The sequence below is a fragment of the Pleurodeles waltl genome, chromosome 5 (genome assembly GCF_031143425.1).
Source record: "Pleurodeles waltl isolate 20211129_DDA chromosome 5, aPleWal1.hap1.20221129, whole genome shotgun sequence".
Classification (NCBI taxonomy): Eukaryota; Metazoa; Chordata; class Amphibia; order Caudata; family Salamandridae; genus Pleurodeles; species Pleurodeles waltl.
In genome coordinates this window covers 1,346,631,316-1,346,658,922 of record NC_090444.1, presented here as the reverse complement: position 1 = coordinate 1,346,658,922, position 27,607 = coordinate 1,346,631,316, and the positions used below count along the sequence as shown (strand labels likewise).

Here is a 27,607-nt window from a genome sequence, read left to right as displayed (position 1 = left end):
CCCTGCGTTTCACAACTGACGCAGCGCTGGCAATTTTGGCGCAGTGCTGTGCTGCGCCGGCCTCATGTAAATATGCCCCTTATTCTCTAGAGTGAAGATGTAAAAAGTACATATGAAAATGGCATTTACCTTTATAATTAATCAAATGGTATGTATGTGGTTTATGAACATTTAATCTATTTAGTCATGAAAACAATTGCCAACTTCAGTCTATGTGGCAGAAGAACGAGTTACTTACCTTCGGTAACGACTTTTCTGGTGGATACATTAGCTACCTGTGGATTCCTCACCTCATGAATACTCCCATGGCGCCAGCATTCTACGGAAATCTTCTTACTAGTCTCTGCACGTCGACGAGGACGTCACTGTCTCGCACGCGACGCCGTCTGACGTCATACAGGCAATAAGAGGTCCTCGACGACGTGCGGACGTCAGTACCAATCATTTTTTACGTGCATGAGAACAACCAGGCAATGCAATGAAAGAACAAAGCAACATCCATTATATTGTAAAAATACACCACATTGTATGAATAACTGTAAATCTTTTTTATGTACATATATATATATATATATATAAAACTCTTTCTTTTAAAAATATATACACACACCAAGTATATACATAAAGATATATACACATATACCCATATATATATATAAATATATTATATATATACATCTATTGCACCCTCAAAGATCAAGAGGAGCGCACTCAAGGATTACTTGGCAAGACCATAAAGGCAACGGGGAGGCGGGTGGGACCGTGAGGAATCCACAGGTAGCTAATGTATCCACCAGAAAAGTCGTTACCGAAGGTAAGTAACTCGTTCTTCTGATGGATACAACTACCTGTGGATTCCTCACCTCATGAATAGAGTCCCAAAGCAGTACCACGCCCGGCGGTGGGTGCCTAAATGGTCAAACCAAGAAATCCTGCAGCACTGACCGTGCAAAATGGCCGTCCCTTCTAACCTCAGAATCTAAACAGTAATGTTTTGCAAAAGTGTGAAGGGACGACCAAGTTGCGGCCTTGCAGATGTCGACCACAGGAACACCTCTGGCTAAGGCCGAAGTGGCCGACTTAGCTCTGGTGGAATGAGCTCTAATGCCCTCAGGAGGATCCTTCTTTGCCAAAGAGTAACATATTTTAATGCAAAGAACAACCCACCTGGATAGTGTTCTCTTGTGGACTGCCTTTCCTCTCCTCTTGCCCACGTATCCAATAAACAGCTGATCCTCCAGCCTGAAATCCTTTGTTCTATCGATAAAGAAGCTCAACGCTCTCTTTGGATCCAGACGGTGCAGTCTTTCTTCCTCTTTGGAAGGATGAGGCGGAGGATAGAACGTGGACAAAGTAATTGCCTGAGCCAAATGGAAGGGTGAAACAACCTTCGGGAGGAAAGCAGCCTTGGTCCTCAACACCACCTTATCCCCATAAAAAGTTGTATAAGGGGGTTTTACTGATAAGGCCTGCAACTCACTCACTCTCCTTGCTGATGTTATAGCTATCAGGAAGACTGTTTTTAAAAACAAATACCTCAAGGGGCAAGAATGCATAGGTTCAAAAGGGGACCCCATAAGGAAAGTCAGGACTAAGGACAAATCCCATTGCGGCATAACGAATGGCTTTGGAGGATATTGATTTAGAAGACCTTTCAAGAATCTGATAACAATAGGGGATTTAAATAAAGATGGTTGGTCTGGAAGACATATGAAGGCTGACAAGGCCGATAAATAACCTTTAATGGTAGCCACTGCACAACCTTTCTGCGCCAGAGATAGAGCAAAAGACAAAACGTCCGATAGATGAGCTTGTAAAGGATCAATCTGCCTCTCTCCACACCACGCAACAAATTTAGACCACCTATTAGCATAGATAGATTTAGTGGAGTGTCGCCTGGCCGCTAATATAACATCCACTACCTCAGGCGGGAGAGAGAAGGAACTCAGGTTGCCCCGTTCAATCTCCAGGCATGTAGGTGCAGACTCTGGAGGTTGGGGTGTAGAACCTGCCCCTTCGACTGCGAGAGGAGGTCTGCCCTGAAAGGGAGACGGAGCGGCGGGCACGTTGAGAGTTGGAGAAGGTCGGAGTACCACACCCTCCTTGGCCAATCCGGAGCTATTACGATTACTAGAGCCCGGTCTTGGCGAATCTTCCTCAATACTCGAGGAATCAAGGGTATGGGAGGAAACGCGTAAAGCAACTGGCCGCACCAGGTCATTTGAAACGCGTCCCCCAATGCTTCCTGCATCGGATACTGAAGGCTGCAAAACAACGGACAATGCGCGTTCTCTCGAGTGGCGAACAGATCTACCCGAGGAAACCCCCACTTCTGGAAGATTAAACGGACTTGATCTGGATGGAGACGCCACTCGTGGTCTGCCGAGAAGTGGCGACTGAGACTGTCCGCACGCACGTTCAAGACTCCGGCCAGATGGTTTGCTATCAAGCAAATCCGATGGTCCTTTGCCCAGGACCATAGTCGAAGAGCTTCTCTGCAGAGAAGGTACGACCCCACTCCTCCCTGCTTGTTTATGTACCACATCGTGGTAGTATTGTCCGTTAGGACCTGTACCGACTGACCACGAAGGGAAGGGAGGAAGGCCTTGAGAGCCAGACGTACAGCCCGTAACTCTAACAGATTGATGTGAAAAATCTGTTCCTCTGGAGACCAAAGACCTTTGATCTCCAGATCCCCCAGATGAGCTCCCCACCCTAGAGTGGAAGCATCCGTTATGACTGTGGCCACTGGTGGCGACTGCTGGAACGGTTTTCCTTGTGAAAGATTGTTGCTTGCAATCCACCACTTCAAATCCACAGCAGCATCTCTGGAGATCTTGACAGTACCCTCTAGATCCTCTCTGTGTTGAGACCACTGCCTTCGGAGGCACCACTGAAGAGCCCTCATGTGCCAGCGAGCATGCGTGACCAACAGAATGCAGGAGGCAAAAAGACCGAGCAGACGAAGGACCTTGAGGACTGGAACTACCGCTCCATTTCGAAACATTGGAACCAAATCCTGAATATCTTGAATCCGCTGAGGCGGAGGAAAGGCCCGACCCAATGTCGTATCCAGTACTGCCCCTATGAACAGGAGGCGCTGAGAGGGCTCCAGGTGAGATTTGGGCTCGTTCACCGAAAAGCCCAGGTCGAACAACAACTGGGTTGTTGACTGCAGATGACGCAACACAAGCTCCGGGGACTTGGCTTTGATCAACCAATCGTCCAAGTAAGGGAATACTGCTATCCCCTTCCTTCTGAGCTCTGCCGCAACCACCGACATCACCTTCGTGAAGACTCGAGGTGCTGAAGTAAGACCAAACGGAAGGACCGCAAACTGGTAGTGTTGCGATCCCACCACAAACCGGAGATACTTCCTGTGTGACTTGAGTATCGGGATATGAAAGTAAGCATCCTGCAAGTCGACAGACACCATCCAGTCTTCCATGTTCAACGCCAAAAGCACCTGTGCTAGGGTCAGCATCTTGAACTTTTCCTGCTTGAGGAACCAATTCAAGATCCTCAGGTCCAGAATTGGTCTCAAACGACCATCCTTCTTGGGAATCAGGAAATACCTTGAGTAAACTCCTTGACCCCTTTCCTGCTCCGGGACCAACTCCACCGCGCCCTTTAAAAGGAGGACTTCTACCTCCTGTTCTAGCAACAGGAGGTGTTCTTGTGAACAATACGAAGGGCGGGGCGGGATGAGGGGCGGAAACTCCAGAAAGGGAAGGGTGTAGCCTTTTCCCACAACACTGAGAACCCAAGTGTCCGACGTAACAGTCTCCCATTTGGTGAGAAAATGCTGTAATCTTCCCCCTACAGGAGAGGAGTGAGTGGGAAATGGTGGAAGCCTAAGGCTGCTTCCCCTGCTGCACCCCGCCAGAGGATGAGGAAGAGGCAGAGTGCTGCTGAGAGGCTCCCCTGGTGCGGACCCTACCCCTCCCCCTAAAAGATCTATAGGGATGGGAAGAGGCAGGTTGCTGATATCTTCCCCGAAAGGAAGAGGAGGAAGAGCCACGCCCAAATCCACGAAACCTCCTGAAGAATCTGGAAGAGGCCGTGGAAGAAGGAGCTTGGAGTCCCAACGACTTAGCCGTGGCCCTGCTCTCCTTAAAACGTTCCAAGGCCGAATCAGCCTTAGCCCCAAACAGTTTGTCCCCATCAAACGGGAGATCCAACAATGTGGACTGTACATCTGCCGAAAAGCCCGAGTTACGTAGCCAGGCCTGTCTCCTTTCCACCACAGTTGTGCCCATTGCTCTGGCTACCGAGTCGGTGGTATCCAGTCCCGTCTGGATAATTTGGGTCGCAGCAGCCTGGGCATCAGAGACAAGATCCAAAAGACCCTGGGGAAGCTCTGTAAACGAAGAGGAGATGTCATCCATCAGAGCATGAATATACCTCCCCAGGATACAGGTCGCATTAGTGGCTTTTAACGCCAGACTGCAGGACGAAAAAATCTTCTTCGACTGCGCCTCTAGCTTTTTTGAGTCTCTGTCCCCAGGCACCGTCGGGAAAGAACCAGGCGCTGATTTGGACGAACAGGAGGCCTGCACAACCAAGCTCTCCGGCGTAGGGTGCCTAGATAGGAAACCAGGATCAGTTGGAGCCGTCCGATACCTCCTGGCCACGGCTCTGTGAACTGCTGGGGAAGATGCCGGCTTCTTCCACACCTCTAAAACCGGATCCAGCAGAGCGTCATTAAAAGGTAATAGAGGCTCCGCCGCGGCTGAGGCCGGATACAACACCTCTGTCAAAAGGTTTTGTTTCGCCTCCACCACCGGCAAAGGCAGGTCCAAAAAACTAGCTGCCTTCCGTACCACTGTATGAAAGGAAGCAGCTTCCTCGGTATATTCCCCCGGGGACGAAAGGTCCCACTCAGGGGAAGTGTCCAGCCCACTGGCCGACTCCAGTCCACGCAGCCCATCACCCGAGTCCTCTAGCTCTCCTTCCTCTAGGGCTCGTTGGTACTCCTGCTCCTCTAGTACCCGGAGAGCACGCCTCCTTGAATGCAGTCGTTGCTCAATCCGCGGAGCCGACAACACCTCCGCCGAAGTCGGAGATCGGCGCCGATCTTCCGAAGCCACCGACGCCGCATCCGGCGCTACAGGTAACTTCGGCGCCGACTGAAGAGCAGATGAAACGGATGGACCCACCGGAGTCACAGGCCGAAATCTCGACGTCGACGGGATGGAAATCCCTGGGGCCAATCCCTCCGAAGCCATCGGAGCGGCCACCGGCGCCGACACTGGCGCCGAGCCCACGTTCCCAAACGGGAGAAAGGGCATAAAGGGTGCCGGCCGAAGAGGCGCAGGATCACCCAAAGAAAAGGCCAAAGGCCCAGCCGGAGCACCCCCTGGAGCCATCTGTTGGAAGATGGCATACATCGCATTCAAGAATGCGGAACTATCGGCTCCAGGGGTGGGAAAAGCCGGATACTGGGGTGCCTGACTCGGAGGCGACCCCGACGCCGGCCTCGGCGTCTGCGCCGGAGAAAACACCTGAGGCTCCAATACCTCAATCACCAACGCCTGTCCAGGCAAAGTTGGAGACGTCGGAGAGAGCAACGGCGTCGAAGGATGCGGCGTCACCGTGGGGCTGACCTCCCATGTCCTCCGGCGCCGATCCGGAGACCTGGAACGAGCCTCCCTTGAATGACGCCGAGATTCTCTACGGCGCCGGGAGTCTCGATGACGCCGATGTCTTGGAGAAGACTTTTTCTTGTGATGCTTCTCCTTTGACTTGGCCATAAACAGCTTCGCCTCTCGTTCTTTAATGGCCTTCGGATTCATGTGCTGACACGAATCACAAGTCGAGACGTCGTGGTCGGAGCTCAAACACCAAAGGCAATCGGAATGAGGATCCGTCACCGACATCTTGCCTCCACACTCACGACAAGGCTTAAATCCAGACTTTCTCTGCGACATTATTTCCACAGAGAAAGAGTACGCAGCAAGATATACTCTGTAACCGCAAGAGTAACAGTTGCTCCCTCGAAGATAACCGTTTCGAATGCACGGAAAAAAGGGAACTGACGTCCGCACGTCGTCGAGGACCTCTTATTGCCTGTATGACGTCAGACGGCGTCGCGTGCGAGACAGTGACGTCCTCGTCGACGTGCAGAGACTAGTAAGAAGATTTCCGTAGAATGCTGGCGCCATGGGAGTATTCATGAGGTGAGGAATCCACAGGTAGTTGTATCCATCAGAAACGGTGTATTATTTGAACCACCATATTGATGTTTGCAAGATATTTCAACTATCTTTTATTGTTTTAGCAATTGCATACTTAAAAGACGAGTGTCAAGGATCTATGACTGTGTCATTGCTAACTGTAATACAAGAAAAATACATTCATCTGATTTGTGGGTTGGAGGGGGGACTCTAGAGTACACAAGGTAAGATTTTTGATTACTTAATAACAGGGCACAGTTGTATCTAAATACAATGGATTGCTTTCCATGGCCAAGTATAGTTTTAAAATGTATCAAACATTCAAAGGGACGCCTTGAAGACTTCAATTATTCATTTAACTAGGGAGATGTCTACAGGGCAGGCTTTACGACTGGTGGCACCCTGTGCGACAGTTTATTGTGGGGCCCCCGCCCCATGACCTCCTCTTCGGTTTCACTCACTACCACAAAGCAACTGTACCTCTCATCTCTCCATCGCTCCCCTTTCACATGCATTCAGGTGTTTTAAAGCACTTATAAACGCTGGCTTTACTAATCCACTCCAGCTAGCCACACAAAATATTGGGACATATTTAAGAGCCCCTGGTGCAATTCTAACTCCACATTAGCTCCATTTTTTTTTTTACACTAATGTGCGCTAGAATGCCAAAAACGCTGTGCCATCTTCACAAAGTGGCGTAATGCATACATTGCGCCACTTCGTATCCATTGGCGCTACATTATGCCTGTGCCAGGAATAATGTTTGGAAAGGTGGCATTCCCCCGTTAGGAGGGACCAAAAAAATGGTGCAAAGAAATCTGACAGATTTCTTTGCATCATTTTTTTCTGGCACTTTTAACCTCTGCCCGGAGCAGGCGTTAACAGGAGGCTTCTGTTGGTTACAGTAGGTCTCTGGGTGCTTTGCAGTCTTAGTATCAACATTTTTTACGCTAATCCTGCAAAGCCCTGGACTAGTGTCAAAAATTCTGACACTAGTCCCCTAACTACCGCTATGTTGCGCCATATTTTAAATACAGCGCACACATGGTGGCGTTAGGGGAGTACTAAGGGGCGCAAGAAAAGTGGTGCAGCACTGTGTGCAGTGCCACTTTTTTCAAATATGCCACATAGGGGGACATTTCAGAGCCCCTTTTTGCCATTCTAACGCCACATTAGCATCATTGTTTTTATGCTAATGTGTGTTTGAAGGCCAAAAATGCTGCGCCATATTTACAAAGTGGTGCAATGCATGCCTTGTGCTACTTTGTAACCCTTTGTGCTACATTATTCCTGCGCCAGACATAATGTATGCAAAGGAGGCATCCCCCCATCAGGGGGCCCGCCAAAAAAATTGCACAAACAAATCTGACAGATTTGTTTGCATACTTTTTTTCTGCCCCTTTTAACACCTGTTCAGAGCAGGCATTAAAAGAAGGCTTCCATTGGTTACAGTGGGCCTCTCGGTGCTTTACAGGATTAGCATCAACATTTTTGATGCTAATCCTGCAAAGCGCCGGACTAGCAATAAGATTCTGACGCTAGTCCCCTAACTACCGTCATGGTGTACCATATTTTAAATATGACGCACACATGGTGGTGTTTGGGGGGTGCTAAGGGGCGCAAGAAAAGTGAAACGCCACTGTGTGCAGCGCCACTTTTTTCAAATATTCCCCATAGGGCAGTGCTTAAATTGTAAATAAAAAGGTGCCAGTGCCCAAAGCCCTCCTCTTAAGCACCCGGCTGCTGCAATTAAATGTGTGAACACGGAATACGGAATACAGAGGCAGCATAATAATAAAGCCATCTTGGGCCTCTCCAATCCTTTTATCTGCCCCTTCAGCTCACTCTTGCGGATTTCTGCTTTTTCCCATTGTGACCCTTTTTTTGTTTTTCTCTTCCTCTGTCTTTCCCATATGTGCCTTTTTCGCTGAGTAAATCCTTGAGGCAGAAAAATAAGCGCCGGCCCTCAAAAATAAGTGCTGGTGCTCTGCACCGGAAACAAGAAGCACAAATTAAGCACTGCAAGAGGGGCATATTTAAGAGCCAACAGTGCCATTGTAATGCCACATTAGTCGCATTTCTTTTACACTAATGTGGCGTTAGAAGGCCAAAAACGCTGCACCATATTTACAAAGAGGCGCAATGCATGCTTTGCGCCACTTTGTAACACTTTGGGATACATTATGCCTGCGCCAGGCATAATATATGCAAAGGGGTCATCCCCCTGTTAGGGGGGGCAAAAAAATGATGCAAAGAAATTTGTCAGATTCCTTTGCATCATTTTTCTCCAGCAGTTTTAACGCCTGCTCAGAGCAACCATTAAAAGGCTTCCATTGGTTACAATGGGCCTCTGGGTACTTTGAAGATTAACGTCAAAATGTTTGACGCTAATCCTGCAAAACATCGGACTAACGTAAAAAATTCTGACGCTAGTCCCCTAACTACCTCCATGGTGCACCGTATTTTAAATATGGCGCACACATGATGGTGTTAGGGGGACACTAAGGGGAGAAAGAAAAGTGGCGCTACACTGTGTGCAGCAACACTTTTCTTAAATATGCCCCATAGTTCTGTTTTTTGCAGCAGGCATATTAACCCTCCATGCTACACTATGTTGATTTAAATCTGCCACTAGGCAAAACTCCTATCTCTCTCAGGAACATTAATCACAAGAGGTATCTTGACATTGTAATTGTTTTTTGAAGGCTAAACGCACAAGGTACTTTTCAGCAGATGCTTTCACATTGCAAGTTTGGGAAGTTATTGCTAAACACTGCGATCCCCTGAGGTCAGCGCCCGGTGCGGTCGCACCGCTCGCACCGACCAAAAGTCGGCCCTGGATGTCTACTATGATAAGGTGCAGGTTGATGTAAGAATATGTTGTTTCTGGTCTGTGGTTATTTATAAAGGACAGCGGTGTATTGTTTCTTGAACTGTGATCGTTCTTCAAGAAAGAAGTGTGCTTTGTCTTAGGCTGTGTTTTTTGTGTAAGACGGGAACAAGTGTGTTGTGTCATGGTGAGTCTTTGTTCTGTAGTATGGGAGGTGCGTGCTTACTCTTTCACCATAACCTAAAAATTCTGCCCCGGTGTATATGCCCGACATAAGTGTTCTTAGTTATTTAATCGGTCAGACTGCCTCATCAAAACCCAGACCGGCTTACTAGGCAGCCTGGCTATTTCTAGGAGTTTGGGGGGTTGAGTCCTATTAATGTTTACAGGCAGACTGCCATCACTGTTAACTGTGCACTTGAAATTCTCAAATCAGAACGTCCCTTACAAGAATAGACTTTAGTTACTATACAACATGACTTTACAACGTGCCATCTGACCGCTACAAATTATGTATTACCCTTTGAAATATGCCGAAATGGAAGAGCTGTCATAGTCTGCACACTGTGAAAGCCAAGTGAAGCAGATAATCACCTGTAAGCATTTCGCTGGGATGAGGGACTTAAATAAGAAAAAAGAGGCTTAACTGCTGTAGAACAGCTGACTGATGTGTGGCATGGATATGCCTAGTCATACCTTTTTATGGCTGTATCTACATGTATATGTGGGGATATGTATGCACGTGTTAGTGAATATGTGAGTGAGGGCGCCTGGTACAAAGTTCCACTGGCTTGAGAGTAACCTCACAGATGTTAAGCTGACCCCTGTCATTACTGGGGGTACCCATGGTTTCTGTATCCATGGAAGATATTTCTGCTATTTTATGTTATGTTGTGTTATGGTATCCTTGCGCTGGGCAGGAGTGTGTCTAGCCATACCTAGGGCCTAATGGGACTACTCAAAAAGCCAGGTCTTCAACTTCTTGCTGAATTCAAAAAGTCAGGTGGAGGCTTTTAAGTGTACTGACATGTCACATGTTCCACACTTTAGTATTGATGCCTGTGAGGTTTCAGTCGCCAGATAAGGTTTTCTGTGCGCGTGGGATGTATGCAAGTAGGAGTCTGAATTGTGCTTATTTGTGTATCGGGAGCCATTGGAATTCCTTCAGATGTGGTGTGATCTTTAGGGAACAATTTGTAAATATTTCAAATGAACGTTAGGCATATGAAATGAGAATGACATACCTTGTATGCCTCATGTACACATTTGACATAGGCCCTCATTCTGACCCTGGCGGTCGGCGGAGAGACGGCGGTCGGACCGCGAACAGACCGGCGGTATTAAAAATGGCATTCTGACCGCGGCGGTCCCCGCCGCGACCGACCGCTACTTCTCCACTCCGACCGCCACGGCGGTCATGACCGCGGGGCTGGAGTTTGCGCACTCCGGCCCGGCGGTCGTCCCAAGACCGCCAAGGGTATTATGACCCTGCCTACCGCCGCGGTTTCTTGCGGGCGGGAACCGCCGTGCGAACCATGGCGGTAAGCACTATCGGGGCCAGGGAATTCCTTCCCTGGCACTGATAGGGGTCTCCCCCACCCCCCACTACCCACCCGAGTCCTCCCCCCACACCCTCCACCCCCCTGCCACCCCCCAGAGGTGGTACGAACCCCCTCCCCACCCCCACCCCGACATGCACATACATGTACCCCGACATGCACACACCCCCAACATGCACATATACACACCCCCTACACACACATACACAACGGGGACACATACCCGCACACATACATGCCGACATGCGCACCTGCCGAACAGCACACATTACCCATAGACACAGCAGCACCCCCCGCCCGCATACACGCACTCACACACCCCCTCTACACACTCACACGCACACCCCCATGCACGCCCACATCACACAACACCCCCCACCCCCTCCCCTCACGGACGATCAACTTACCTTGTGCGTTGGTCCTCCGGGAGGCGACGGGAGCCATAGGGACGTGACCGCCAACAGAAGACCGCCAACAGAAGACCGCCACACGGAAATGTGGGTCGTAATTCTGTGGGCGGTGTTCTGCTGGCGTGGCGGTGGAGGTTGACCAGTCTCCACTTTCCCGCCGACCGCCAGTGTGGCTGCTGGCGGTTTTCCGGCGGAACGCTCCCAGCGGTCAGAATGCGCACAGCGGCACACCGCCGCGGTCGGCGGTCTTCACCGCGGCGGTAACTCAGCGGTCTTGCGAAAAGACCGCCAAGGTCAGAATGAGGGCCATAGTGTTTAATAATAATGAGACAAATGCTTTAAGCCATTTCTGTGTTTGAATCTATTCTGTCTCATTCAAGGATCCCTAACTTTAATTATTGAATGACTGCTAGGGTTGTCATTTCATTAATGCATCACACGTACAAACTCCAACCTCCACTAACATTGTAAGGCCTAAATTCCTCTTTCTTGAATGTACAAATAATTTCTTAAGCAAAGCATGAAACAAAAAAAACTGAGACATGCCTCATTTGCAGGAGACTAAAAGCAATTTAAAGGATATGAGTAAAAGGCATGAAAAGTATGTGTGTGTAAAGAGGCCATCCCAAAACATGTCATTTTCAGCCCTGTTAAAGAAAATAACAAGATGTTATGAAGGGGGAATTTGATACAGATTGATTTGATCAATGATTTGATTTTATGGTCATCATCTGATATGTTGCCATTTTTTCTCCTAATTATATGCATCACATATTTGTTTCTCAGCATTATTTTTATTTCTACTATAACATTCAACCATATAATCTACACAAGAACTTCAATATTAAGGAAAACTTTTAAAAAATACATAATGTGGAATTCATGTGTGGGTCCATCATTTCGGAAAAGGAGCTTAAGAACTCACCACTAGCTAGTATATCTAATCATTGCAATAACTGACAGGAAAGACTGTCATCCATTACCTATTATCGCCAGGTAAATCATTGGGGAAAGGGAGAGTGGTGGTTACAGGTTGTCTGTCTTTCCTGCTGGTGCTGGTAAGTTGGTTCATACATGTGCTTGCCATGGGCTGTGAAAGTCTGTCTGCATTATATTAATGAAGGGAATTGTAAAACAGTATAAGCTTATCAATGCCCTGTTGTAATGTTGGTCATTCCCGGCACATTGTGGCATCTTTGGCATGATCCTGGTAGCTGCCTTAACTCAACAGTGCATGATTCTGGGCAAATCACTTAGGGCCTGATTTAGATCTCAGTGGATAAAATACTACGTCACAAACATTACAGATATCCCGTCAACCGTATTATGATTCCTATAGTATATAATGGGATCGTAATACAGCAGAAGGGATATGCTTCACGTTTGTGATGAAGTATTCCCTCTTCTGCCTAAAAATGCACTGTGTGAAATGTTTTTGTTAGATGCCCTCTTTATATGCACACTCTTGTATTATCTCTCAACACCCTGCATAATCTATAGAGCTCCGTTGCTTCTTAGCTAGGTGCACCCTATATGAATATCAAAACAGATATATGATAGTGTGCAAACCTGCATACTGCAGGTTATTCTAGGAAAACTGATGGCATTCTTAACTTCTGTGGTCGGGGTACTCGTCTATTGCTGGATGGAGAATTTACAGGAAGAGATTGCAGAGTAGGAGATATGTATATAGGGAACAGTGGTGTTACTTCCACTATTGACAATCCTAAACCCCACACTAAATTTCTGTTTTCCAGGATCCGTACTACATTTTCACTTATAAGTTCAATTTAGTAATACTATTTTTACAACTTTATAAATACATTTTATTCACACGTTTATTATTATTATACATTTTAAAAGTAACAAATCACAATTCAAGGTAATCTAAGTTATGTAGTGTTTTTGTGAATGCAATAAAACAAGTTTATCTCTTTTAAAAAAATCGTTCTATGGATCCACAAATCCACTGCAAATTTGACAAGGGAGTCTATACGTGTACTAATTGTTTACTAGTACCTGTGAATTTTTTTTTAGAAAAAATATGTAAATATGATAATGGGCCCCCGGGACTTTAAGACTGACATCAGAGAAAATGTGTTTATACATTAAGATTTGGAAGCCTATGTGTGTTTTAAAACATACTTATTTCTTTTACCAGTTCGGGGAATCTGCAGATCCACAGGCTGGCTCTGCGGATCCGAAGTGATACCTGGAAAACACTCAAAGCACAACTTCTGATTGGCTACAGTAAATCCCCACCCATGCACATTGCAAACCACACCCTAAAAAACTCATTTGGCTTTCAAATCCCTACAAAGAATACTGGAATCCTGCAAAACACCTCACTTTCAGTGAAGATATTTCTTCTGCTGAGGAACAGAGAGATCCTGAACCTGTAGAAGATGAGGAAGAGGATATGCTACCACCAAAAACAATCAGATGTCTGGAAGTACTTCTCAATTCCATCTGGAGAGAAGAAGGTAGCAGCAAAGATTGTGCAGTGTAACATCTAGTTGCAAAAGTTGTTACGTGGATTGGGGAAGAACTATTCATACAGAAAGTCTTCCATTTGGAAGCACTTAAAACAATACATGAGCAAACATACAATCACATGATGAGGGAGAAGGCAGCAGATGGCGCATCAACATCTGAACAAGGACTGGCACTACAACAAATGATCACCATACTTGGTTTTTCTGAGAAGCTTTCTCATATGGTGACTCACTGTGGCAAATGTCTCCCTTAAAAATGCACCTGGAGGAATTATTTAGATATAGTATGCGTACATATAATCCAGTCTTCAATTAATGAATAAGACAACTAATAGGATTCAGGAAGTTCAAAAATTTTTACAACAATTCCAACGAATGTCCATTTCATAAACAACAACACTGTATATAACCCCTCTAGATCATAAGATTGAATCCCACCTGCAGATCCAGGAAGGGGTTATAACCCTCCTCATGGCACAGTTGTGCACAATTATTGCCTGCTTTTCAGTCCCAGTTAAAGCAATATCATGGACTTTTAAATCAGCTTATCAAATGAGAAGGTAATGTTGACGTTTCGGCCTGTAGTGGCAGTCAGAGGTCCGTCAGACCATCATCAGGACTCAGTGTTGTTAAATATTACAAAAGGTTGCAAAAATAGGCTCTGTAGCAACACGCCAAGGGACTTCAACCTACAAGCCCAAGTTAACAAATCTTTAAAATATGGGACCGCTAAGGTCTGTCTCCATCCACATCCGCTCAACACATGCGAGTCAGAATCAATCACTGTGGCAAATGTCACATGCCTGGACACTGTCAATAACCACAGGTGTCAATTTATTTTTTCCTCCCTGTTCGATGTCGCATTTTTTTGGATGACTGATGCCAGTTGCTTCCTTCAAGTTCCCTTCCCTTACCCATTTTACAACCCTAGCTATTTTTGTTCCCCTATTTTTTTTTAAATGTTCGAAAAAATATACCATAAAAAAATGGTTCTTGTTAGAACCACTCCATCTGGTCAAAGAAAGAGCCAACTACATGTTTTATATTTTTGTGTAATTGTGTGTTTCAGTATTTATGAGTTTTTTAATGTATAAATGTATCACACCCCGCATAAGTGAATTTAAAGTAGAACATGTGACTACTTTAATATTCATCAAGGGGAATAAACCTATACATTATTAATGAAGACAATAGCAAATGTTTTACAATGTCAACTATAAAACTAAAATGGAAATGGATGTGCAAGCGAGTATATGGGTGTGTGAGTGGGTATGTCAGTGTTGGTATGGGGTGAACACTGCTTCTGTAAGTGTCTCTCTGAGTATGTCACTAGCTGTCTGGGTCGATTAGTAGGTATGTAAGTGGCTGTGTAGATGTGTGAGTGAGTGTGTAAGTGTCTGTATGGATGTATGAGTCTATGTGAGTAGGTGTCTATGTATAAATGGGTGCGTCACTGACTGTATGGAAGTGTGAATTGCTGTGCAACTGTCTTTGTGTCTCTATGAGTGACAGAATGGGTGTGTTGGTGGGGCTGTTTAAGTGGATGAGTGACTGTGTGTGAGACTCAGTGTGTGTTGGAGGGTCTGTTACTGTGAGAGTGACTCTATTGGTGTGTGAGTAGGTGGTTCTGAGGTCTGCAACTGTCTGTGAAAATGACTGAATGGGTGCATGAGTGGGTGGTTGGTTTTGTAGATGTGTCAGTAGCTGTATGATTTGGGTGTTTGAATGGCTGTGTGGGTCTGTCCGTACCTGTGTCAGTAACGTATGGGTGTGTTAGAGTGAAGCTAAATGTCTTTGTGGGTGTGTAATTGGGTGTATGACTATTTGACTGGGTGTGTGGGCAGCTGGCTGTCTGACTGTGTTAGTGGGTGTATATATTTTTTTTATTGTACTCTGGAACACCCACAAAATATAAAGTAATACAACAACATTGGAAGAACTACTTTCTTAACCACATTACTCCAATAAATGGTGCCATTCATCTGTATACAAAAGAAAAACAAACAGACATGAATTAGGCCCTCATTATGTACATGGCGGTCGAGACGGCCACGCCGGCGGTGGCGGAAATTACCACCACTGGCATGGCGGTCTTGACTGCCATATAAATAACAAGGGAAGACCGCCACAGGCGGTCCTCCACCACCGCCAGGCTGCCGCCGACAGGCAGCCTGATGATGGCAGATTACATTATCCGACAGAGCAACGCTGCTCCGGATAATGTACTCTGTTTTCCCCAGTCTTTCCTTGGTGGAAGGGGTGCTCCAGGGCCCCCCGGGGGCCCCTGCACTGCCCATGCATTCAGCATGGGCAGTGCAGGGGTCCCCATGCAGTGCCACGTCGCGCAGGTCACTGTTGCGCGTTGGGGGCTGCTGCATCATTGGTGGCGGCTCCATTTGGAGCTGCCGTCAATGTTAAGGCCCTTTTCCCTGCTGGGCTGGCGGCCAGAAACACTGTTTCTGCACGCCGGGCCAGCAGGGAAAATATTATACGGCCGGCAGGGGGAGTCATCGCGTTGGCAGTCTTCTGTTGACCACCAGCGCTGATCTTGGCGGTTTTTACCACCGAGATCATAATGAGGACCTTAGTATTCGAATTTATAAAATTTTCAAAATGAACCAACAATTTTAACAATGCATAACTTCATATGAGAACAAATCAGTACACATTTCCAATGCTATAATGCTATCTTACAATAAGAGTATACATTTCATTTTCCCTTTTCTACTGTTCTCAGCTTTTATACTTGCACAAGATAAATTATGTACAGTATAAAGAATAATCCTTGAACAGTGGGGAAAAATAATCATGTTAAATGTATACAAACACCAAATACGCACAGTATGCCACTGCATATAAGCAACACTGCACTTAGTACTGACTAAAAAAATGTAAACAGTCTTTTTACCTATATTTACTCTACTAATCTAAAGAAACATATGTTGGAAGTGAAAACGTCATCATTACATGTACTACTAAATATGTAAGGCTCGCCAGCAAGGGCAAAATGTTATAAAGACATCACCCTTGGTAGGCCGCATGGTGTCATAAATCCCGATAATGCATCTACAATAACTAGCTATTCCACTTTTACAACTGTAATCCTCCTTAGAAATTTGGTTCCAGAAATAAAAGTTAGGAATTTAGTAACTTCCAAGGCATTATTTGCTTGAATTTAAGGTTCACATTATTACATTCTGTCAATCCACTTTTATTTTGTAGGGATACAGTGAAATGACCAGACCTCCTTCATGAAAAATGATAGTGACAGTAGAATACGTTTTACCAGAGATAGATATTTGTCCTGCTTTAAAGTTAGTAATCTCACTATGTACCATCTGCTCTGCTTCGCTGTAGCATTAAAATAACATAGTTCCAACTTCTTGCTACATGTAAAGTCGACAGAACATCAGTTTGACAATTTGGACATACTTTGTTTTGAGTTGCTTTTTTCACTGATGTGTCAAAATGTACACTTTTTGAATCTGGTAACGTTAAATAAATAAAATGCTCTGGTTCTATTTATCTAGTTGATGTGTATGAGCAATCTTCATATTCATGATGCCACGATTAACTAAGTACCAACAAGTAGTTTATAGGTATTTCTTCTTCTTCTAAGACATCAAATGTCATCATTAAAAACTCCTGTACACTCTCTTGAGTATTTTAAATACACTGTACAGATCCACTACATAGTTCTACAGTATCTCAAAATATTGATGTATAATGTATTTTTATTCTCTCAGTATGCAGATGATTCAACAAAGTACACAGTGCAGAACATACCTTGTTGTTTCTCTTGAATTACTACACAAATGCAAACAAAATGTTTACCACAACATTAGTATAGCAGTTTACACCAAAGGTGTTTGACAATTGACACCCTAAAATATCTCCCTTATTTTAAATTTTTTGTTTCCTAACAACTACTTTCTTCTCTTACATTTTGTTCTTTGTGACACCATCACTACACTGTCTTGAAATTTTCCACTTCTGGCAATCACAGCTTCCCAGCCGCTCCACGGCCCTCCTCCCTGCCGCTGACAGCCTGAGCTTGATTGCGAAAGCTCCATCAGCATTCCTGAGCCTGATCGTGACAGCTGCGCCCACATTCCTGAGCCTGAATGCAATAGCTCCGCCCGCATTCATGAGCCTGATTGCAACAGATCAACCTGCATTCCTGAGCCTGATTGTGTCTGCTGACACCCCTGCCAATGCTTCCTTCATGCCACTACCTCTCCTGCCCTCACACCTTGTATCCCGGCCCCTTCCACCTCCCAGGAAATATAATGGAGGCCAAAGTGTGGCTGCACAGCAGACAAGCACAGCAGGAGTGTTGCCAGTGTGTGCATCGGGCATGCAGCTGGACCACACCCAGAGCCAGGGCCCCCGGTACTCTCAGCCATCACCACTACACCACTAAGGACTTCCAGGTCCTGAATGTCGGACACCCAATCAACAGCTGCTTCATGGCCTCCCCACGCTCAAGCAAAGGACCCTTCACCTACCTAAACTGCTGTGTTTTATACTACGCGGGCCCACCTGCAAACACCTGCACTGCCCCCTCACATATGATTATGAACAATCAAGCACCACTCCAGTTAATCCTGCTAAATGCCCGCTCCTGATACAAATATGCCACCAAAATCTGGGACACCATCCCCACCGATGACTCGGAAATCGTCTTCATTCCCGAAACATGGCTAACACCTTCCTCAAACTCTGACATCACCGCAGCCACCCCTGACAGCTACAAGATGATACACTGAGAACGCACCAACAAACATGCCAGGGACATCGCCATCATCTTCAAGGAAACCATCCAATGCACCATCATCAACAACGACCCAACGACCCTCATGGAACACCTCAACTTCTGACTCTAGACCAATGCCAATACCACAATACAAGGCACCCTGGCATACAGACCCCCAGGACCACAGCCAGCCTTTTGCGATGCCATCGCCAACCTCAAAACCCTCCTCCCCATCATATCCCTCAACGACGTCCTACTCGGCGATCTCAATTTCCACCTTAACAACCCCAGTGACACAAAATCCACTCCCCTCATACAGAACCTCAGCGACATCCACCTCACCCAACTGGTCTCCAAACCTATGCACAGAGCTGAACACACACACTGGACGCAATCTTTACTTCTAGCAACAGAATCAATTTCATCTATGTGACTGAACTCACCTGGACTGACCACGTCATTATTAACCTTACCATCTCCAATTCCCACCACACCACCTACTAGCACCTCAGCACCCCCCACCAAAGCTGGGGTAAGGTAACCAAGACCCTATGGGCACAGCGCTAGACAACTCACCCGCCGTATTACAATTTCCATAGGCTATAATACATCACAAAACAGCGGATGGGATATCCGTCACGTTTGTGATACAGTAACCCACTCTGCCAAATTCTAAATCAGGCCAAATATTTTCTCTATATCTATTTTTTTTCTCCCTTGCTGCTCACTGTGCTCACTATATTTTTACTTAAGTTCCTCATCTACCCTCCCTTTTAATTTCCCTTTTACTGTACTGCGGAATCTACACATTTTCTTTCATCTTATAACTCATAACTTTTTCTTTACATATACTTTTTAAAAGTACACCCTAATTCACATACCTGTGAAATCTCTTTGCTACTCTCCAATTTTTATCTCAATATCACTCAATATGTCTTGTCAGTGAACATCTCAAGCCAGAAATATAGCAATACTTTTCCACTCTCAGTACAAAAGTACCAATAATGGCTACCCTTTCCATTGTCTTTCACTGATACTACTGTACTTAGCAAATCGCAACCTTCCTTTCATTTTTTATTTTTGTTATACAACTTCTAAATGATCAGTATTTTTGAACTCTTTCTAGGTTTTGTGTAAAGTAGCCCAATTTCATAGTGCTTTTGGGTGGTTCCGCCGCGGAGCTCAGCGTGGCACCCGTATACATTCATGCTGGATCCCTGGATCTGCAAAGAAGCCTGTGAAAGCATTTAACAATCTGGTGTTAATGCTTTGCATTTATATTTTGCTTTGTACTCAGTTACAACCAAAATTTTCATAGTAACCATGTTTGGAACACTCTTTGTTAGCTCTAGGTCAAAAATTCACAAGACTTTCTGTGAGCAGCTGTTAGAAATGGAGTCTCTGGTTGGCAGTCAGTGTGCACTCTGTCCAAGCAGGGACCTTTACTCTAGTCAAGGCAATGGAAATACAGACTTAAGATAAGCCCTGCTCACCTCCTTGGTAGCTTGGCACAAGCAGTCAGGCTTATCCCAAAGGCAATGTGTAAAGTATTTGCACCAATACACACAGTAATAAAGTGAAAACACTACAAAATGGTCACCACACCTGTTTAGAAAACTAGCCAAAATGTACCAAAACCACAAAATGCAACATACACAAGTAAAGTTATGAATTTTCAAAGATTAAACTCAACAATAGTGCTTAGAAGTACAAATGCTTTAATTTGGTGCTATCATCGCGTCGTGACGGAATCATTCGCAACAATGCGACGCCAATGGCACCGGTCACAGAGTCACACGGACCGCCAGGTACAGTACCTTGTGAAAAGTTAGCAAACAAGCCGGTGCACAGAGTCGGGAGTGAGGCGTTGCTGGATCCGAGGCAGCATCGGTTCCAATGCTGCGGAGCAGAGGAGCAGAGGCGTCGGTGAGAGGCCTCGGGTCCTTGCTGTGGAGCAGTGGAGGTGAGTTGGTGTCGGTGTGAGGTGTCGGTCCGTTACACTTCTGGCGGGGTCGATGTCTGCCAGGTCATGACGCTATGGGGCAACCTCACGGGGTCGCGATCATGCCACAGGGCTGCAAGCACTGCGGTGGAGTCGGGTGTCATGAAGGTCGGTGGTACAACACTCCGATCTCACAAGATCACAGGACATCAGCGGCTGCAGCGACGTTAGGCCTGCGATGTCAGTCTAGTCGTCACACCTCAGTGAGAACCACAGCTTCAGTTGCAGGTAGCATTGTGTTCAGGCAGCGGCATCCATACAATGCCGTTCGATGTCGTCCGATGTTGTTGCACTTGGTTTTTCACCAGCTTTCATTTACAGCGGCCCAGGAGCTGGAACAGCCACCACCTGGCAAGTAAGAGTCCACAGCAAGTGAACTCAGAGGCTGGTAGGTGAAGTCCTTGCTGTCCCTGTGCCTTCTTAAGAGGAGGCAAGCTCAGTCCAAGCTCTCGAGAGAATCTCCTCGAACAGGAAACACAGCAAAGTCCAGTCTTTGCCCTCTCTAAGGCAGAAGCAGAAACTTCAGGACAACCCAGCAAAGCACACACAGCAAATAAGCAGTACTCCTCCTCGAGCTCTTCAGCTTTTCTCATTGGCAGAGGTTCCTCTTGATCCAGAAGTGTTCCAAAAATCTGGGGTTTTGGGTCCACTACTTATACCCCTTTCTGTGTTTGAAGTTGGTAAACCTCAAAGGAAAGTCTCTGTTGTTCACAGGTTCCTGTCTTGACCAGGCATGGCTTAAGACTCACACCAGGGGGTTGGAGACTGCATTGTGTGAGGGCAGGCACAGTCCTTTCAGGTGTAAGTGTTTATTCCTCCCTCCACTCTAGCTTAGATGGCCCATCAGGATAAGCAGGCTACAACCCAGCACTCTTTATGTCAATGTGTAGTTGAGATTCAAAAACAGCCCAACTGTCAGTCTGGCCCAGACAGGGATTAAACAAGCAGGCTGAGTCACAAAATGGTTTAAGCAACAAAATGTCCACTTTCTATAAGTGCCATTTCTAAACTGACAATTTAAAAAACAACTTTACTAAAAGATGTATTTTTAAATTGTGAGTTCAGAGACCCCAAACCCTGCATCTCTATCTGCTCCCAAAGGGAAACAGTACTTAAGAGTTATTTAAAGGCAGCCCCCATGTTAACCTACGAGAGAGATAGGCCTTGCAACATTGAAAAACAAATTTGGTAGTATTTCACTGTTGGGACATGTAAGAACACACCAGCATATGTCCTACCTTTAACATACATGGCACCCTGCGCATGGGGCTACAAAGGGCCTAACTTAGAGGTGTCTTGCATGTATATAAAGGGAATATTTGGGCCTGGCAAAGGGGTAGACTTGTCAGGTCAATTTGGCAGTTTAAAACTGCGAACACAGACACTGCAGTGGCAAGTGAGCGATGTTTACAGGGCTACTCATGTGGGTGGACCAATCAGTGTTGCAGGCCCACTAGTAGCATTTGATTTACAGGCCCTGGGCACCTCTAGTGCACTTTACTAGGGACTTACAAGTAAATCAAATATGCCAATCATGGAAAAGCCAATTACACAAACAATTTACACAGGGAGCACTTGCACTTCAGCACTGGTCAGCAGTGGTAAAGTGCCCAGAGTACCAAAACCAGCAAACACAAAGTCCAACACACAGTCAAAACATAGGAAGCAGAGGCAAAAAAGACAGGGGGGACCACGCCAAGGATGCCAGGTCTAACAGCAGCACACTAGCTTCAAATTTAACTATAGCAAGTGTGGTTGACTGTTTGCAATTCCAAACATATCCCAAACACCATAACATTTTTTTATTTTGACGAAGCCAATCTCAGAGTTACTTACTTTTTTTTAAAGACACTACCTAAATGTACTTCTCTGTGCATCTCCACCATCCAATTAAATATGTTCTCTTATATTTTAGGAGCTGTCCTGCATTTTAGCTGCCTTTCATCTTCAAAACTGCCTCATTCCGCAGCAGCCTTTTCCTATGTGCTACTCCTGTTTGCCTAAAAAATAGTCAGAGTGTGGATTGTGGATCACAGTTTTGTGTTTTGGGCCAGAGAGAGTGCTAAAAAGAGTGGCATTGATAGGGATCTAGGTTTACCTAAGGTAAATATTACTTGGGCTGGCTAGAGAGGGTTAAAGTGGCATCAATTGCTACCTCTAGTTGAAAGCATTGCAGATTGCCAAATCCAGGCCTCATGATTGTGCACTGTAGAGGGAATGACCTATGCACAATTACTGGGGTGGTACTGGAAATCCTAAAGAAGGACATCTTTGGTAAATTAACTGTACTTTTCCCACACACTGCCTTGGCGTTCTCCAACATTTTCCAAAGAGACAAGTGGCAGTGGTCAACCAAATTCTGTCCAGTGGCTGCTCCTTCATAAGGGCGGAGGAGGGTTGTCCCGCCAGCAGTGGCAGCTGCATACCTTTTACCCAAAACTATAATAAACATAGTTTATTATAGTTTTTGGGGAAAAGGAGAGGGGCCACGGGGTAGCGAGCAATGAGGGGGAGTTCTCGGCACTCCCCCTCACTGCGCATGCATGTTTAGCCGGCTGTCTCGGGCCGGCCAAAAACACATGCACAGAAGGGTCTCTACAGGCCCGCAACTCTGTTTCTGGGTTGGAGAGAGCTTGCACAGGCTCCAAGTCTGCCTGGGAGCACCCTGGCTGGGTGCTCCCAGCCATTAGTGACGCTGCTGTGACCAGCATCAGGATTGGCCATAGGACAGGCGTTGCGTCGCAGGAGCGGAGACAGGTGTTTTTTAAATATTTTCTTTAATGTTATGTGTCGTTGTCATCCAAGCCCACCGCACGCCGCCCCGCCCCCTCGGCGACCCATGAGCCATGACTGATTTAGTCCACAGATAGAGAAATCCAGGAAAAGGCAATACATTTGTTTTTGCATCCTTCCGAGACCACAGCATGGGCTCTATATACCACAACAACTTACATGCTGATATAGACAGAATAGATCGAAAAGACGGAGTCCATTTCAAAGATGGAGACAATAGGGTGATCCTAAACAACCTAGGGACTGCATCAACTTCTATGTGTAATAATCATCTACACATCATAAACACAAAGGCTGTTTTCAGAGCCAACCCTATTCTCAAAAACTGGTTTAATTTGTTTAAAAAATATACGTTTTTAGCTTCTCACTCATATCTGCAGATCTTTCATAGATTCCCAAACCAAAAGCACACATTTAACACAAAACAGCAACATGTTTTTGCTCCACAAGGAATCCACAGAACCGTTCCTAACCAAAAGCATTCATTCAGAACAACAATGTATTTAATACAGAGGGTGAGTGAGTGACTATAAGGGTGTATGAGAGAGTATGGAAGTGGCTGTAATGTTGTGTGAGTGGGTGTGTGAATGGGTGTATGGGTCTCTGAGTGGGTGCGTGATTGGCTGTATGGTTGTGTGCGTGGGTGTGTGAGTGGCTGCATGGGTGTGTTAGTGGGTGTGTGAGTGGCTGTGTTGGTCTTTGAGTGAGTATGTGACTGTGTAAGTGGATTTGTGACTGGGTGTGTGAATGGTTGCATGGGTCTGTCAGTGGGTGTGTTCGCTGCTGTGTAGTTTTGTGAATGGGTATGTGAGTGGCTGTATAGGTGTGTAAGTGTGAGTGTGAGTTGCTGCATGGGTTTGTCCTGGGGTTTATCAGTGATAGTGTGGTTGTGTGAGAGGCTGTATGGGTGCATGAGTGTATATGTGAGTGACTGTATGGGTCTTTGAGTAGATGTGTGAATGGCTGTGTTGTTTTGTGATTGGGTATGTGAGTGTGTCAGTCAGTGGTGTCTATATATGTGAGTGGCTGTATCGGTGTTTGAGTGGGTGTGTCAGTGTCTGTATGGGTGTGTTAGTGTTTGTGTGGGTGTGTGACTGGGTGTGTGGGTCTGTGTGTGGGTGTTTGAGTGAGTGTGTGAGTGGCTGTATGGATGTGTGAGTGGATGTGTGAGTGGGTGTGTGAGTGGCTGTATAGGTCTGTGAGTGGGTGTATGAATAGCTGTGTGGGTCTGTTAGTGGGTATGTGAGTGAGTTTGTGAGTGGGTTTCTGAGTAATTGTGTGGGTCTGTGAGTGGGTGTGTGAGCGGCTGTATGGGTGTGTGAGTGGGTGTGTGAGTAGCTATGTGGGTCTGTGTGTAGCTTTATGATTATGTCAGTAGGTATGTGAGTGGGTGTGTGAGTGGCTATATGGGTCTGTGAGTGGCTGTGTTAGTTGCTGTGTGGGTCTGTGAGTGGGCATGTGAGAGTGGCAGAGGTTATATGACTGGGTGTGTGAGTGGCTGTATGGATCTGTGAATGGGTGTATGAGTGATTGTGCCTGTCTATGAGTAGGTGTGTGAGAGGCTGTATTGGTGTGTGACTGGGTGTGTGAGTGGTTGTATGAGACTGAGAGTGGGTGTGTGAATGGCTGTGTCGGTCTGTAACTTGGTATGTGACTGTGTCAGCGGGTATATGGGTGGTTGTATGAGTGGCTGTATGGGTGTGTTAGTGGGTGGGTGAGTGGTTTTGTGGGTGTGTAACTGGCTATGAGAGTGTGTGAGTGAGTGTTGAGTGGGTGTATGAGTGGCTGGATGGATCTGTGAGTGGGTGCATGAGTGGGTTTGTGGGTCTGAGAGTGGGTGTGTGTGTGGCTGTATTGGTATGTGAGTGAGTGGCTGTATGAGTCTGTGAATGGGTGTATAAGTAACTGTGTGGATCTGTGAATCAGTGTGTGAGTGGTTTTAGGTGTCTCTGATTGGGTGTCTAAATGGCTGTATGGGTATGTGAGTGGGTGTGTGTATTCCTGTGTGGGTCTGTGATTGGGTATGAGAGTGGGTTTGTGAGTGAGTTTCTAAGTAATTGTGTGAGTCTGTGAGTGGGGTGTGGGTGGCTGTATGGGTGTGCGAGTGGTTGTGTGAGTCTGTGAGTAGCTATGTAAGTCTGTCAGTAGGTATGTGAGTGGGTGTGTGACTGGCTGTATTGGTGTGTAAGGGTGTGTGTGAGTCACTGTGTGGATCTGTGAGTGGGTGAGAGAGTGGTTGTCGGGGACTGAGTGACTGTGTTTTTTTAAAAGAATGTATCTACACAGGGGCCACGCTGAGGGCCACGATGGATCCACTGATTCCCCACACATGTAAAAAATAAAAACAATTTTTTAGCAATTTCTTCCATATGATGGATCCCTTACAGACCTCTCTATCATGGGGTCAGGGTAGCTCCACCCTGACACCTTCATTCAATTTATGGTTTTATTTTTGCTCTCTGGTACTGATAAAATGGTGGCCCCAACTTTCCTCTCGGGTTCCGGTTTGCCAATCAAACCACTGCTGTTGACACATGCATCCACAGATCCACCGCAGTGGATCCATGGTGGATCTGCAGACCTAGATATACAGAAATCCATTTTCTTTACTACCTCTAAAACTACTGAACAAATTTACACCAAATTACAACAAGCATTTGCAGTGCAATAGGTCTTGCATATTTCAAACAAATGTCATCTTTTCACAACAGCAGCCACAAACAAAAACTAAAAAAACGAGTGGAAACCGAGACAAGACGACTTAACAAAATAAAGTTCGCTTTAAAAAATAAAACTTCGCAATTTTTTTGTTTGTCCTGCTGGGCAGATTTTTGTCAGTCGCAAGCCTTCTGTTTGCGGGGCACTTGAAGTTAGAACAAAATAGTACCTCGATCGCATTGGGAGCAGCAGATGGGCACTAAGTAAGTTAAAATAAATAAGAGCTTGATCCTTTCTCCACACAGAGAAATGGAAGTGATGCCAGACATCCCTTGATGAATTACGAGGCTTTAAAGAAGAGTGCCACGCAAACCAACAAATGGTGAGCGACAGGAGGGCTCCAAGCAATTTACTGAACACAACAGCTTCTCGCATACAAGATGCATGCGCACGCACATGCACTCGCAGGCTCAACCCTAAAAAGCATACTTTCTGGATCAAGATCTACCTTTCTGCCAAATTTGGTGTAATCCTATCAAGCATTTTGGGCAGTATTTGTGTCTAAAATCCCTATGGTAAACTGCATGGAGAAAACACCTTTTGCCCCCCCTTCATTTTTCTTGGTCCTCGATTGACGAATCACGCCAAAACTTTCAAGACAACAGCTGAAGTGATTGGCAAACTTGTTTTTAACATTTTGGGAAGATTTGTCAAATGGTGCCAAAGTTTTTAGGAGAACAAAAAAACATATTTCCCATGGAAACGAGGCGCGAACTATAACTACCTACTAGTGACCGTTTTAAAACCAGTGTCCTAATCTAGTGCAGACAATGTGTATGGATGTAATTATAACAATAAACAATTAATAAGTAAAGTATTAAAAATATTACACCATTACGGAAGTATTTCGTAAGTTTACTCCATTAAATAAAGGAACTTGTCTCCGTTCCACCAACCTATTCAAGCTAGTCCTTAGTTAAGCTGTTTTAGCACCAAAAATACTTGTCTGAATTTCCTTAGCTTAATAGCAGGCCTGTTGTTCTGTACTTCTCTGTTTCTATGTTTTTTGTGGCATTCCCAAATGAGCCAATAAGGCCAGGCTGGCTCTGAGAAGTATCTGGTCTTCACTGAGGATCTATACAGTTTCACAAACCCAGTCTCTCAGGAAGTTGAAGTTTCCTCTCTGTGAGAAATTGGGTGGTTGAGTGGCCTGTAAACCCCACTCAAGCTACAGTCACAATCCCCATCAGGGTGAACCACTAAAATCACAATTTTAATCTGTGCTTAATCTTCTGGTAGCTTGGCAAAAAAGCAGACAGGCTTAACTTAGAGGCAATGTGTAAAGTACATATGCAGAACACAAACAGTAATAAAGAAAAAACACAACACAAGAAAATTCCACACCAATTTAGAAAAATAAAGTACATTTTATTAAATTATTTGACACCAAAATAACAAAAATACACTCAGTAGAACCAGAGCAATGTTCTTTCAAAGCTTGAGGTAAAAACTAGCGTCTAAAAGTTCAAAGTGCCAACTGCGGACATCTAGTCATGTGAGACAGGGTCAAAGTAAAAAAATATGGTTGACCGCGATGGATCGCGAGTGGGATACAAAAAGGGTATTAGGCCCAGCCGGCGCTTACTTTTGGACTTCGAAGAAATTTGAAGAAAAAGTCTGTGAGAAGGTTGAAGTTCAGTGGGGAAAGGTGTCTGAGGAGGAGAATGTGTTATCGTCTGGGAGCTGCAGGACGAGGCCCCTTGAAGATTTCTGTATTCAGACTTAGGCCCTCATTATGTCATTTGCGTTAAAAACCGCCTACTGCTGCGGCGACGGCTGCCAGAAGACCGGCTATCCGTCTGCCATAATATGACCCCAGCCGGATTTCCACCACAAGAAGGGCGGAAATCTGGCTGTGGCCATGCTTG

General features: G+C 45.7%; 1 protein-coding gene across 1 annotated transcript in view; it reads right to left on the bottom strand.

Moving 5' to 3' along the window:
* Positions 1–27,607, bottom strand: part of ME1 (malic enzyme 1) — a 1,525,515-nt gene that overhangs the window by 1,182,477 nt on the left and 315,431 nt on the right. The gene's annotated exons all lie outside the window — the stretch shown is intronic.